The sequence below is a fragment of the Bubalus kerabau genome, chromosome 22, assembly GCF_029407905.1.
Source record: "Bubalus kerabau isolate K-KA32 ecotype Philippines breed swamp buffalo chromosome 22, PCC_UOA_SB_1v2, whole genome shotgun sequence".
Classification (NCBI taxonomy): domain Eukaryota; kingdom Metazoa; phylum Chordata; class Mammalia; order Artiodactyla; family Bovidae; genus Bubalus; species Bubalus kerabau.
In genome coordinates this window covers 3,383,346-3,396,635 of record NC_073645.1, presented here as the reverse complement: position 1 = coordinate 3,396,635, position 13,290 = coordinate 3,383,346, and positions in this window count along the sequence as shown.

The following is a 13,290-nucleotide window of genomic DNA, read 5'->3' as shown; positions in this document are numbered from 1 at the left end:
GTGGCTGACTTCTGTGTAAGAATCATAGTTTTCTTTAGAATATAAATTCTTCAGTCATTTTAACCTTTTTGTTGCCTTTTCATATGATATGATATCCATTTTAGAATTTGCCATGTTGATAGCATGTTTTATTACTCTGAAGAAATCAAAACCAACTAAAATAAATATTAACTACATGAAATTTTCCCTAACTTTATGTTTGACACGCATTATATGCCAAGAAAAGTATAAAAGCAAATATTTATTGCTCTCCTAACATATTGTTCTCCTAAGAGTATACCTAACATAGGGAAAATACTTGAAACACATTTGTCGACTTAAATTTAATCCAAGAATTGAAACTGAAGTGTTATGTAATGACTTTCATTAAAATTTTGAGCTTTAACATTTTTTATATATCTATATAGTATATTTCATTAGAAAGATACTTTAATAGAAGTATAATTATGCTTTTTATAGAATACAAAGGATTTCAAAACATTAGAAGTCCTCATTTATGCCTTTAGCATTAATCATATTCCAAAAAATGCTGTATCAAAAGTTTTATCTAATTTAACTGTACTTTAACATTGTGAGGAAAACATACACAATAAAAATAGGTAGCTTGGGGGAATTGCCTGGTGGTGTAGTGGTTAGGCCTCTGTGCTTTCACTGCCAAGGGCCTGAGTTCTATTTCTGGTCAGAGAACTAAGATCCTGCAAGCTGTGTGGTGTGGTCAAAAAGAAAAGGTAGTTTCTGCCATTTAAATTTAATGCAGACCATAAAGAATTGGACAGTTACAAAAGAAAAGTTGACCCTGTGTGACTCCAGTGCTCTTACCTGTATTGCATTAGTCCCCTTCAGCAACGCGTTGAAAAACACAGAGCTTAGTTTGGAGGTAGTTGGAATGTGTTGTTATTCCCATTAAATAGATACTGACAAATTTTAAAAGATATTTTTGTTCCAAATTTTTTTTTTCTGAATTTTACTTTGAATTTTAATTCAACAGAAAGTAGAACATTTAAAACTAGAAAGAGACGTGGTATCATCTCTTTACACAAAGAAGCAGATAAATTGAAAAGAAAGTAAGATTAAAGGTAATAAATAAATAAAATCTAATATTCCCCATAATTCTGTGAATATAAAATTTAAAGTATAAAATGTGAAATTATAGATTATAGCTATTGTATAATTTGGCTTTGAGTATATGAAATGCCTTTTTGTTGTTGTTTTTGTTTAGTGTTTTATATTACTTTCATTTTAGAATAACATGAACACCAAGAATTTCCCCTAAAATAGGGAGACCCTATATTTAATTCTCTTTAACTAAACAAGGAAATAGAAACAGAGCTTAAAACAAAGATGGTATGCCTATACATGTGTATATGTTATGAACACAGGTGAAATATATTTAATAAACATATTCACATAGAAATTATTCAAACTGAAGGCAGAATTGAATTAATATATGTAATGGAGAACAATAATAAATTTAACGAACTTGTTTCATATTTGCACATTGAAATTTAAATATGATGTTTCTTTGAGTTGCCATGTCTTTACCTGTTACAGTTGTGTTAGGAATAAATGTAAGGTTTTATGAAATCTTCTATTTCCTCTAATATCTCAAATTGAGTATTTTTGCATTATGACAGTTGCCAAGACTAGGATTTTATGCTAGGTAGGACCTGACTATATTTTCTATGAAAATAAAAAATTTGTTTCATAAATTTTAAAATAATTATTTTTGACTATTAACATTAGTCCAAATTTAAAATTCAACAGAATTCAGATCAGCTTGCTGATAGTTTATTTGTTTATTAGTCTTTCTGTTATTTAAAAAAATAAAAACACACTTATAAAAGCCTTTTAACAAATGGTTGCCTTTTTAAATTACTTACACTTGCACATGCAAGTAAAATATGAAGTCAATATTAGTTCTTGTAACCCTATGGGATTTGGGTCTGTCTGTTGTCTATGTGCCATTTTGCTACCAGTTACATTGCTTTAAAGTAAATAATAAAATTATTTCTGATGATGAAAACATTTATTTTGGCAAAACTTGAGTTGTGTAGGCAAATTATATTTTGATTTGCCACAATTGTATTTTTATCTGTCACTTTAATATTTCAAAACCAATATAAACATGAAGGTTATATCACTGGGAAAGTTAGTGGTAAATAAACAGTTGTTAAATTACTTAAGGAAAGAAGGACAGGAAAGCCAGAGAGACAGAGGAGGAAGTGAACAAATGGAAGGGAGGGAAAAGTAGAAAGGGAAAGAGATGAAGAGAGGAAAAAAAGAAGGCAAAAAAAAAAGGAAAGAAAAAAATAAAAAAGAAACACCAATGTAGGTGCCAGAAGAGAAAAAAAAAACATTTTTTTTGTTTGTTTCTTGCTTTTAAAACCTAGAGGATAATGATTCAAAAGAGTAATTTAAAGGCCAGAAAAACAGTGCTTAGAGAAAACCAATTTTAAATGCAAAGCTAGACTTTTGGTCAGGGAAATGGAGTAGAAACTTTTCTCCCCATTACTTCTAAGTGCAGCTGAAAACCCTAGATATGAAACTGAGCAGCACCCTCTGGGCCTTCCCAGGGACAGGCACACCATCCTGCATGTCCTAGGAAAACAGTCAAGCAAGACAAAATAGTATTAACTTCGCCAAAAAAACAGAGTCAAGGACACTTCATTCCTCAAGAGCTCTTAGTCATATTCTGAGCCATACCTTGGAGTTGTTTTGCAGATACTGAAACCCCCACAAGGGAAGAAGTTGACTACACGCTGACCACCAGAACATAGATCCCAGACTAGTGGGAACCAGAAAATTGATACTTGAGATTCCTGGAAAACCATTCTGTTACCTCAGCCCCAACCAACTAGAAGGATGTACATGAGCCAGTTGCATACAACCCTCTCCTTCTCTTTGCCTTTAAAAACCCTTCCTTGAAAGCCACTGACAAGTTTGAGTTTTTTGAACACTAGCTGACTGTTCTCCTTACTTGGTGTCTGGCAATAAACACTGTACTTTCCTTCACCACTGCCTGGTGTCCATAGATGGCTTTGCTGTGCCTCAAGCAAGCAGAACTAAGTTGGGTTGAATGACAAAATTATTTCTGATGATGAAAACATTTATTTTGGCAAAACTTGAGTTGCGTAGGCAAATTATATTTTGATTTGCCACAATTGTATTTTTATCTGTCACTTTAATATTTCAAAACCAATATAAATATGAAGGTTATATCATTGGGAAAGTTAGTGGTAAATAAACAGTTGTTAAATACTTAAGGAAAGAAGTAATCGGTCTATTAAGTTATCAATTGCTAACTTGAAAGAAATTATTAATCCAGCATAAGAAGGCTGAAGAGAAGGAAGACGGACTAGGGAAGGAGGGCTTGAGGAGCAGCACGGTGATGAGTTCTCTGGGTTTTCTTTTTGCCTCCTACAATTGCTTTGGTTATTTGGAAATACCAATGTGCATGCATGCTCAGTCATGTGTAACTCTTTGTGACCCCACAGACTAGAGCCCGCCAGGCTTCTATACCCATGGGATTTCCAAGGCAAGACTATTAGAGTGGGTTTCCATTTCCCCCTCCAGGGGATCTTCCCAATCCAGGGACTGAATCTGCGTCTCCTGAATCTCCTGCATCGGCAGGTGGATTCTTTATCACTGTTCCATCTGGGAAGCTGGGAAATGTTAGTGAGAAGAGCAAAACCAAGAAAAGCCTGCTCTTTCTACGGGACCAACTTGGCAGCCCATGCAACTGTCACAGCACCAGACTCCTGATGACACTGCAGTGTGAGTGGCTTGTTTACAGAACATCACCTAAAATATATGGTGGTCAAAACATGCAGTGGCCAGGAGCTTCCTTCAGCACCCCCAGGATGGTTGTGTAATCAAGTGCCTCCAGTGGTACACTCCTCTGTGAAGACTGTCCTGAGATGTTCAGCAGAGGAGTACCACAGAAGTTTTGGCAATTCTGTGAACTGTAGCGATGCCAACAGCCTGGTTTCAGTCCTGGGGTCTCTTCCTGGATGCTCCATCTCAGCTCTTAAGATAATGCATGCTCCTTATATCTGTTATTGCTGTGTTATTTTCAAGTCCTCTTTACTTAGCTCTAACCAATCTGTCATTACTCCAAGGTTCTGATACAGTTAATGATTATCTGTAACTTTCCTTGTCAAAATCACTGTGTAGTTCTTCAGATTAGATCCTGGCTGAGAATAACACATAAGCCAGTAGTTCTCCATATGAATAAACATGAGATAATGGTGATATCAAATGCCAAGGCCTGGAATTTGAAGCACAAATTTTGGGAAAATTTAGCAAATTAAATAGTACCTGCTGGGAAATTTTTAAGACAGACAACACTTACTCTGTGGAGCATTAGACAACTATTATTTCATTTTGATCTCTGATCATTTTATAGGGTTATTCTCCAGTCTATATTATTTGAAGGAACAGGTCAGATTTAACTGTGGCAGATCAATATGAGATTATACTAAATGGTTCTGAAAAAAATGTTATTTAGCTTATAATTAAAGATCATGTACTATTTTCAGTTCAGTTCAGTTGCTCAGTCACGTCCGATTCTTTGCAACCCCATGAATCGGAGCACGCCAGGCCTCCCTGTCCATCACCATCTCCCGGAGTTCACTCAAACTCACCTCTATCAAGTAGGTGATGGATTCCAGCCATCTCATCTTCTGTCGTCCCCTTTTCCTCCTGCCCCCAATCCCTCCCAGCATCAGAGTCTTTTCCAGAGTCTAATCTTTGCATGAGGTGGCCAAAGTACTGGAGTTTCAGCTTTAGCATCATTCCTTCCAAAGAACACCCAGGGCTGATCTCCTTTAGAATGGACTGGTTGGATCTCCTTGCAGTCCAAGGGACTCTCAAGAGCCAATAAAATTTCATTCTACTGTTTGTATCTATTAATAAAAATGTTGCAATAGAGTTAAAATGTTTGTCCTCCTAAGTAATAGCAGAAATCTAAGATATTGCACTGTAATTTAGTCACATTTCAAAGAAATTCAGAGTTGTACTCAGAGACATATCTTTCCTTTTTCTCTCTATACAAATATGTTTAATTTCATGTGCTAACAGACTAGATAGTTTTGCACTTTAAAATTAAATACAATTCCAAAAGGAAAAGTTCCTGAATTTACAGACTGCCATTCCCTGATTTGTATGTTATTAATACTTATATAGAATAAGAAAACTTGAGTATGTCTTGGAATATTCTCAACTTAACAAAAGATTAGGCCTATGAGATGTTCTTATTACTAAGCCTAAGGTAAGCACTCAAGTTGAGATTTGTAAATATGACTATTGATTTATATTATTTCAAGTGTATAAATATAATGGAAATATTTATTGTTTTAGCTAAGAATTCAAACATAGACAAAAAATATTGAGAGAAACACTACTTGAAAAGTGCTTCAATTTTAGAGGTTTGGGGGCCAACTAAGACACAAATGATTTGATTTTGAAAAGAGACTATCTTATGATCACTTTTTAATGAAATTAATTGACTTTTGATGTTTTTGGGAAAAAGCACACTATGACATGACTATAAAATGACTAAATTTTTCACTGAAAAATGTGTTGCTAAAAATAATTAAGTAGCTGTGTTTGATTTACTATCTCTAACTAAAGGAGAAAAATCTATTATTTTGAAGTACTCAGCCTCCTCCAAGTTATTGTGAGCAATCCTCATTTTTAACTTGTGCTCAGAGTCTCAGTCATGTCTGATTCTTTGTGACCACATGGACTGTAGCCCACCAGGCTCCTCTGTCCATGGGCTTCTCCAGGCAAGGATCCTGGAGTGGGTGGCCATGCCCTCCTCCAGCGGATATTTCTGATCCAGGGATCAAACCTGTGTCTCTTAAGTCTCCTACATTGGCAGGGGTTTTCTTTACCACTAGTGCCACTTGGCACCTCACTCCAGTACTCTTGCCTGGAAAATCCCATGGATGGAGGACCCTGGTAGGCCGCAGTCCATGGGGTCGCTAAGAGTCCGACATGAGTGAGCGACTTTACTTTCACTTTTCACTTTTCATGCATTGGAGAAGGAATTGGCAACCCACTCCAGTGTTCTTGCCTGGAGAATCCCAGAGATGCGGGAGCATCATGGGCTGCTGTCTATGGGGTCGTACAGAGTCAGACACGACTGAAGTGACTTAGAATCAGCAGCAGCAGCAGTGCCACTTGGAAAGAACTTATTAGATGATACTGAGATAAGTTAAACATCACTTAATAAAATAATTTTATTTTGTCATTTTCAGGTGATTCTATCAATTTTCCCCTTGAGTTTGCTGAAATATATTGTAAAAGAATTTCAATCTAAAATGGAGCCACAGAATGAAAAATGGAAAAAATCTCAAATATATGCACTCAGGAAGACAAAAACTTAATAAATGAGAAATAATTTGCTATAAATATGTGATTTACCAAAAACTAGTAATATTCAGTTCAGTTCAGTTGCTCAGTCGTGTCCGACTCTTTGTGACCCCATGAATCACAGCACGCTAGGCCTCCCTATCCATCACCAACTCCCAGAGTTCACCCAGACTCACGTCCATCGAGTCAGTGATGCCATCCAGCCATCTCATCCTCTGGCGTCTCCTTCTCCTACTGCCCCCAATCCCTCCCAGCATCAGAGTCTTTTCCAATGAGTCAACTCTTTGCATGAGGTGGCCAAAGTACTGGAGTTTCAGCTTTAGCATCATTCTTTCCAAAGAAATCCCGGGGCTGATCTCCTTCAGAATGGACTGGTTGGATCTTCTCCACCACCACAGTTCACAGGCATCAATTCTTCGGAGCTCAGCTTTCTTCACTGTCCAACTCTCACATCCATACATGACCACTGGGAAAACCATAGCCTTGACTAGACGGACCTTTGTTGGCAAAGTAATGTCTCTACTTTTCAATATGCTATCTAGGTTGGTCATAACTTTCCTTCCAAGGAGTAAGCATCTTTTAATTTCATGGCTGCAGTCACCACCTGGGGTGATTTTGGAGCCCAAAAAAATAAAGTCTGAGACTGTTTCCACTGTTTCCCCATCTATTTCCTATGAAGTGATGGGACCAGATGTCATGATCTTCGTTTTCTGAATGTTGAGCTTTAAGCCAACTTTTTCACTCTCCACTTTCACTTTCATCAAGAGGCGTTTTAGTTCCTCTTCACTTTCTGCCATAAGGATTAGCGTCTGCAATTTCTAGTACAATTTATTCTCGGCTTCTAAATCCTCAAATCACTCTGTCCATAGGACACACTGAGGGTCTTAAGAACCTTCAGACATTACACTCAGCTTCTAGACAAGCTGAAGCATGAGGGTCTTGAGTTGTTTGAGGGTCATGAAAGAGTACTAACCAGTATCCACACTGTTTTGGACACAGGACCATCAAAAGCAGTGTGAAGAATATCAAATCATCTGGGATTGATGCTTTGTTATGTATTTCTCTCAATTTCTAAGTATCTTGGAGAAGTTCCTTAATTGTTTGTTGCCTCAGCTGGTTAAGCAAACCTTTCAACACATGGAGATCCAGATGGTGAGGAAAGAGAGGGACCTGACCCAGTGAACAAAAATATCCTTTCAGCTTCTTATTAAGTTTATTATTTTCCCAAGTGCTTGCTCTGTTTGTCATTGTTTGACACTGATCCAGGAGCAGGAAATCTCTTCACTATTAGGAAATCTCTTCACTATTAAATAACAAGAAACAAGTCAACAACAATAATGAATACAAATGGCAATATATTATTTCCTATTTTTGAAATCTTATTTTGCTATTATTGCATATGGATTTCAATGCAATAGACTTAATTAATATTCTCTGAGATAGTAGATATGAGGGGCAAAAAAAAAAAAAAAAAACAGACATGGAACAGATCAAGAAATACAACATAATTTAAGAGAAGTCACTGATTGACAAGAATATTTACATTTAAAGTCTTAAGTTGGAAAGAAACACAAGCACTTTGGAATACAATTTTATTTCTTTGAACTTGTTTTGTGATAGCACCATCTTGTGGACAAATTTAAAATAATTTTCCATTGCAAAGGAAAGCTGGGTTTATTTCAATACAGCATCCTATGAACATGTGTGTGTGTGTGTGCACGCACACATGGGCTTAGTCACTCAGTTGGGTCCAACTCTCTGAGGCCCCATGGATTGTAGCCCTCCAGGCTCCTCTGTCCATGGAATTTTCCAGGCAAGAATGCTGGAACGGGTTGCCATTTCCTTCTCCAGGGTATTTTCCTGACCCAAGGATAGAAACTGGAGTCTCCTGGATTGGCAAGCAGATTCTTCAGCACTAGCACCACCTGGGAAGCCCCTCCTATGAATATTCTACCATATTAAACCCATACAACACTGTCTTTTTAAAATTTACTTGAATGTAATTTTAAGAACTGGTTTTATGTTATCTAAAATTCAAAAAGTATCATCATATAAATTATTGAGAAAGACCTTATTGTACAATTTAAGGCTAATTTAATACTAAATAAAAGTATTTAATACTTTTAAAAAGCAATGTTACATTTGAACAAAGAAAAAGCCTGTTTACCATACATTATATATAGAAATTCATTTAAAGTCAGAACTATTTCCACTTATGAATTTATTATTTAAATATTCTAGGGAAAAAGTCAAAGAAATTCTATTATCCTTAAGCTTTAAGATGTTCTAGCATCTAAGGTCTTAATAAGAGAAAAGTAACTATCTATTTCATAGGAAACATGGCATTAAGTATGAAAAAGTGTAACAGAGAAAAGGCTAACACATGCGTGTGTTTGTGTGTATATATAATGACATGTCGAATAAGACAGCTGATGTGTGTGTGCTCAGTTGTGTCTGATTCTTTGCAATCCTGTGGACTGTAGCCCGCTAGGCTCCTCTGTCCTTTGGATTTCCCAGGCAATAATACTGGAGTGGGTCGCCATGCCCTCCTCCTGGGGATCTTCCTACCAAGGGATTGAACCTGTGTCTCCCGCATTGCCAGTCTGATTCTGTACCACTGAGCCACCGGGCAAGCCCAAAGAAGCTGGTACCAAGGTAAATACCATTTTTGCTTGAAGGAAGTCCTCCTTTCCTTCTGACAGGCCTTCAGTGTGGGGATTTGTGTTCATTGCTTCAGGATTTGGACTGAGCTCATAGTTTTTCTGTGCTGTGGTAACTCTCACTGCACGGATGTCAGACTACTCTAGCCACACCTCATGTTGTGCTGAGATAATTGCCGGTGTTTCTATCTTTGACCATCTTTTCTCTGCTTGTCTCTGGGTCTCCCATTGTGCTGTCGCTCAAGAAAACCTGCCTAGGGCAGCTCTGCCCAGGGTACCTGTGCTTGTCCGTGTGTGGTGGAGTCACACTGGGTCTTGTCTGACGTTCTGATTAGCTGTGGACTGTAGGCAGCCCCGTCAACCTAGGCTTTGGGATGAAGGTGTCACAAGGTTTTCTGTCCCTCCTGCAGGTGTAACTTTGATCCTAAGATGCCTTCCTGCTCCTCCTCCAGCAGTAGAATTTCCCTGTTCTCATACCCCAGGTGCTACCGATTTCTACCGTGACTTCAGGGGGAAATATATGTGGACATATATATTCCTTTTCCATGTAGACAAAAGCTTTCCATGGAGGAGAGGGAGGAGATGGATTCATGGAGAGTTCCAGCAATGCCCACCATTTGCATCCCCTGGGTGGCCATACAGGTAAACCTTTCCCAGGAACACCACCCCACCCCGCGACAAGCTTCCCCTCAGATGCCTGCTGATGTTCATGGAGGAAAAGCCCACAAGACAGAGACAATCCCCCAGTGTCTGCAGCCCAGGGAGTCACACTCTTCAGTGGCCCCTGCCCAGTCTTTAGCGAAATATCAAGCGTTCTCACTCCACTGCTAACCAACGTGCCCTTGACATCCTGGCATGTGTCTCAGGTAAGCAAAAGCTTGGAGTTTGTGTCTAGTTATCTGTAGGTGTTGTCTATTGCTAAAGAAGTGCAGTTAATTTCCTTTATCATTAAATTAGTGAATTTAAAAAAAATATGTCCCTTCCATATTTAAAGGATTTCCTTACAAATATGTAGTTGTCGCATCTCCAGGCTCAGAGTTACTTGGTATCTTCAGCAGCAAGTCTAGCAAAAAGCAGTGCCTGAGAGGTGGTTCATAAGTATCTTTTAAAGGATGGGACCTGGATACTGTCAAACAGAGTGAAGTAAGTCAGGAAAAGAAAAACAAATTTTGTATATTAATGCATATACATGGAATCTAGAAAAATGGTAGAGATGAACCCACTTTCATGGCAGGAATAGAGACACAGACATAGAGAACAAACATTTGGACACTGAGGGGGAAAGGGGGAATAGGGTAAGTTGGAAGATTGCGATTGACATATATAGAGAACTACGTAGAAAATAAATAACTAATGATAACCTACTGAATAGCACAGGGAACTCTCCTTAATGCTCTGTGGCAACCTGAATGGGAAGGAAATCCAAAAGAGAGGGGATGTGTGTGTGTCTGTGTGTGTATATACACATATATGCATGTATGTACATATATATACACACACACAGATGTATATACACACAGAGAGACATATATATCAGATCAGATCAGTTGCTCAGTCGTGTCCGACTCTTGGCTACCCCATGAATCGCAGCACGCCAGGCCTCCCTGTCCATCACCAACTCCCAGAGTTCACTCAGACTCACGTCCATCGAGTCAGTGATGCCATTCAGCCACCTCATCCTCTGTTGTCCCCTTCTTCTCCTACCCCCAATCCCTCCCAGCATCAGGGTCTTTTCCAATGAGTCAACTCTTCACATGAGGTGGCCAAAGTACTGGAGTTTCAGCTTCAACATCATTCCTTCCAAAGAAATCCCAGGGTTGATCTCCTTCAGAATGGACCGGTTGGATCTCCTTGCAGTCCAAGGGACTCTCAAGAGTCTTCTCCAACACCACAGTTCAAAAGCATCACTTCTTTGGCACTCAGCCTTCTTCACAGCCCAACTCTTACATCCATACATGACCATAGGAAAAGCCATAGCCTTGACTAGACAAACCTTTGTTGGCAAAGTAATGTCTCTGATTTTGAATATGCTATCTAGGTTGGTCATAACTTTCCCTCCAAGGAGTAAGCATCTTTTAATTTCCTGGCTGAAGTCACCATCTATAGTGATTTTGGACTCCATAAAAATAAAGTCTGACACTGCTTCCACTATTTCCCCATCTATTTCCCATGAAGTGATGGGACCGGATGCCATGATCTTCGTTTTCTGAATGTTGAGCTTTAAGCCAACTTTTTCACTCTCCACTTTCACTTTCATCAAGAGGCTTTTAAGTTCCTCTTCACTTTCTGCCATAAGGGTGGTGTCATCTGCATATCTGAGGTTATTGATATTTCTCTCAGCAATCTTGATTCCAGCTTGTGTTTCTTCCAGTCCAGCGTTTCTCATGAGGTACTCGGCATATAAGTTAAATAAACAGGGTGACAATATACAGCCTTGACGAACTCCTTTTCCTATTTGGAACCAGTCTGTTGTTCCATGTCCAGTTCTAACTGTTGCTTCCTGACCTGCATACAAATTTCTCAAGAGGCAGATCAGGCGGTCTGGTATTCCCATCTTTTTCAGAATTTTCCACAGTTTATTGTGATCCACACAGTCAAAGGCTTTGGCATAGTCAATAAAGCAGAAATAGATGCTTTTCTGGAACTCTCTTGCTTTTTCCATGATCCAGCGGATGTTGACAATTTTATCTCTGGTTCCTCTGCCTTTTCTAAAACCAGCTTGAACATCAGGAAGTTCACGGTTCACATATTGCTGAAGCCTGGCTTGGAGAATTTTGAGCATTACTTTACTAGCGTGTGAGATGAGTGCAATTGTGCGGTAGTTTGAGCATTCTTTGGCATTGATACACACACATTTATATATATATATATATATATATATATATACACACACACACACACAGATATATATACACACACACACATACAGACACACACATTTATATACACACACACACAGATATAGATATAGATATAGATATATACACACACACACATAGATATATAGATATATATATACATACACACACACACACACACACATATATGGCATTAGGTTGAATAGTGAGGAATGGAGATTAATGAGATTCACTCCCCCAGTCACACTATGAGCTAAACTCACGGAGCTTTGCTAACACACACACATATATACACACACACACATATATATACACACACACACATACATATATATACACACACACACACACACACACATACATATACACACACACACACACACACACATACATATACCCACACATACATATATGGCTGATTCATTTTTCTCTACAGTAGAAACTAACACAGCTCTATAAAGTTAACTATTTTGCAATAAAATTAATTTAAAAAATACAAAATAAAGGATGGGTAGGTGAGCAGCTGCATGGGATCAACATCAAGTCTGAAAGGCCCCTGACTGATGCTGTAGGACCCCTGAATCTGCCACAGGTTCTCCTCAGCGTGGGTCTCTGCAGCCTCCTTTGCAACATCAGAGGAGCAGGGTTCTCTCGAGGCCCCAGGGCAGATGACTAGCCTGTAGTCTTTGAATCGCAGCCAGGGCCTGACGCTGTGGCTCTTCTGTCTGTTTCAAAACACACTTTTTATGGATTCACTGGTACGGAGACCCCAAGTGTGCATCCTGAATTAGATTCTGATGCTTTCAGAATCCAGATAGACCTCTGCCAGGAAAGTGCACAGCTATCTTGTCGACAGTTTGTTCAGATTAACGAAAAGAGCAGTCCAGACACACTTCAGTAAATCAAGCCAGGGGGACTATTTAAAGGAAGCAGAGGAAGCTGGTGACCCTGGACAGATGTAAGGACTAAATCTGCAGTTCCTTTCTCAAAGAAGACTGAGTCGAGTGAAAGGGGCAGTGACCCTAGTAGCAGAGGCTAGGGTGACTGGCTCACGACAATTCATTAAGTTCTACCTCTGCTGAGGTTGCTATTCTATACATGTGTGTTTTACAAGCAAATATTTTGTAAAAATAACAAATAGATTTTAGAATTTTAATGAAAAACCTTACCTATAAACATTGAACATACAGATACATGCAGAACTTGTAGATAAAACTAGATAAAACTAATACTAAATCTATACAACAAAACAACTGAAGCTGTACTAAATGAGGGCCCTCAGGAAAGAAGCAGTGAGGCCTCCCCTAATCTGATCCAAATGAGGCTCCTGGTGCTGTGTGGGCTCCACCGCCTCTAGGGTCCAGGATGGGGTCCAGGTCCAGGTCTTCAGGGATTCA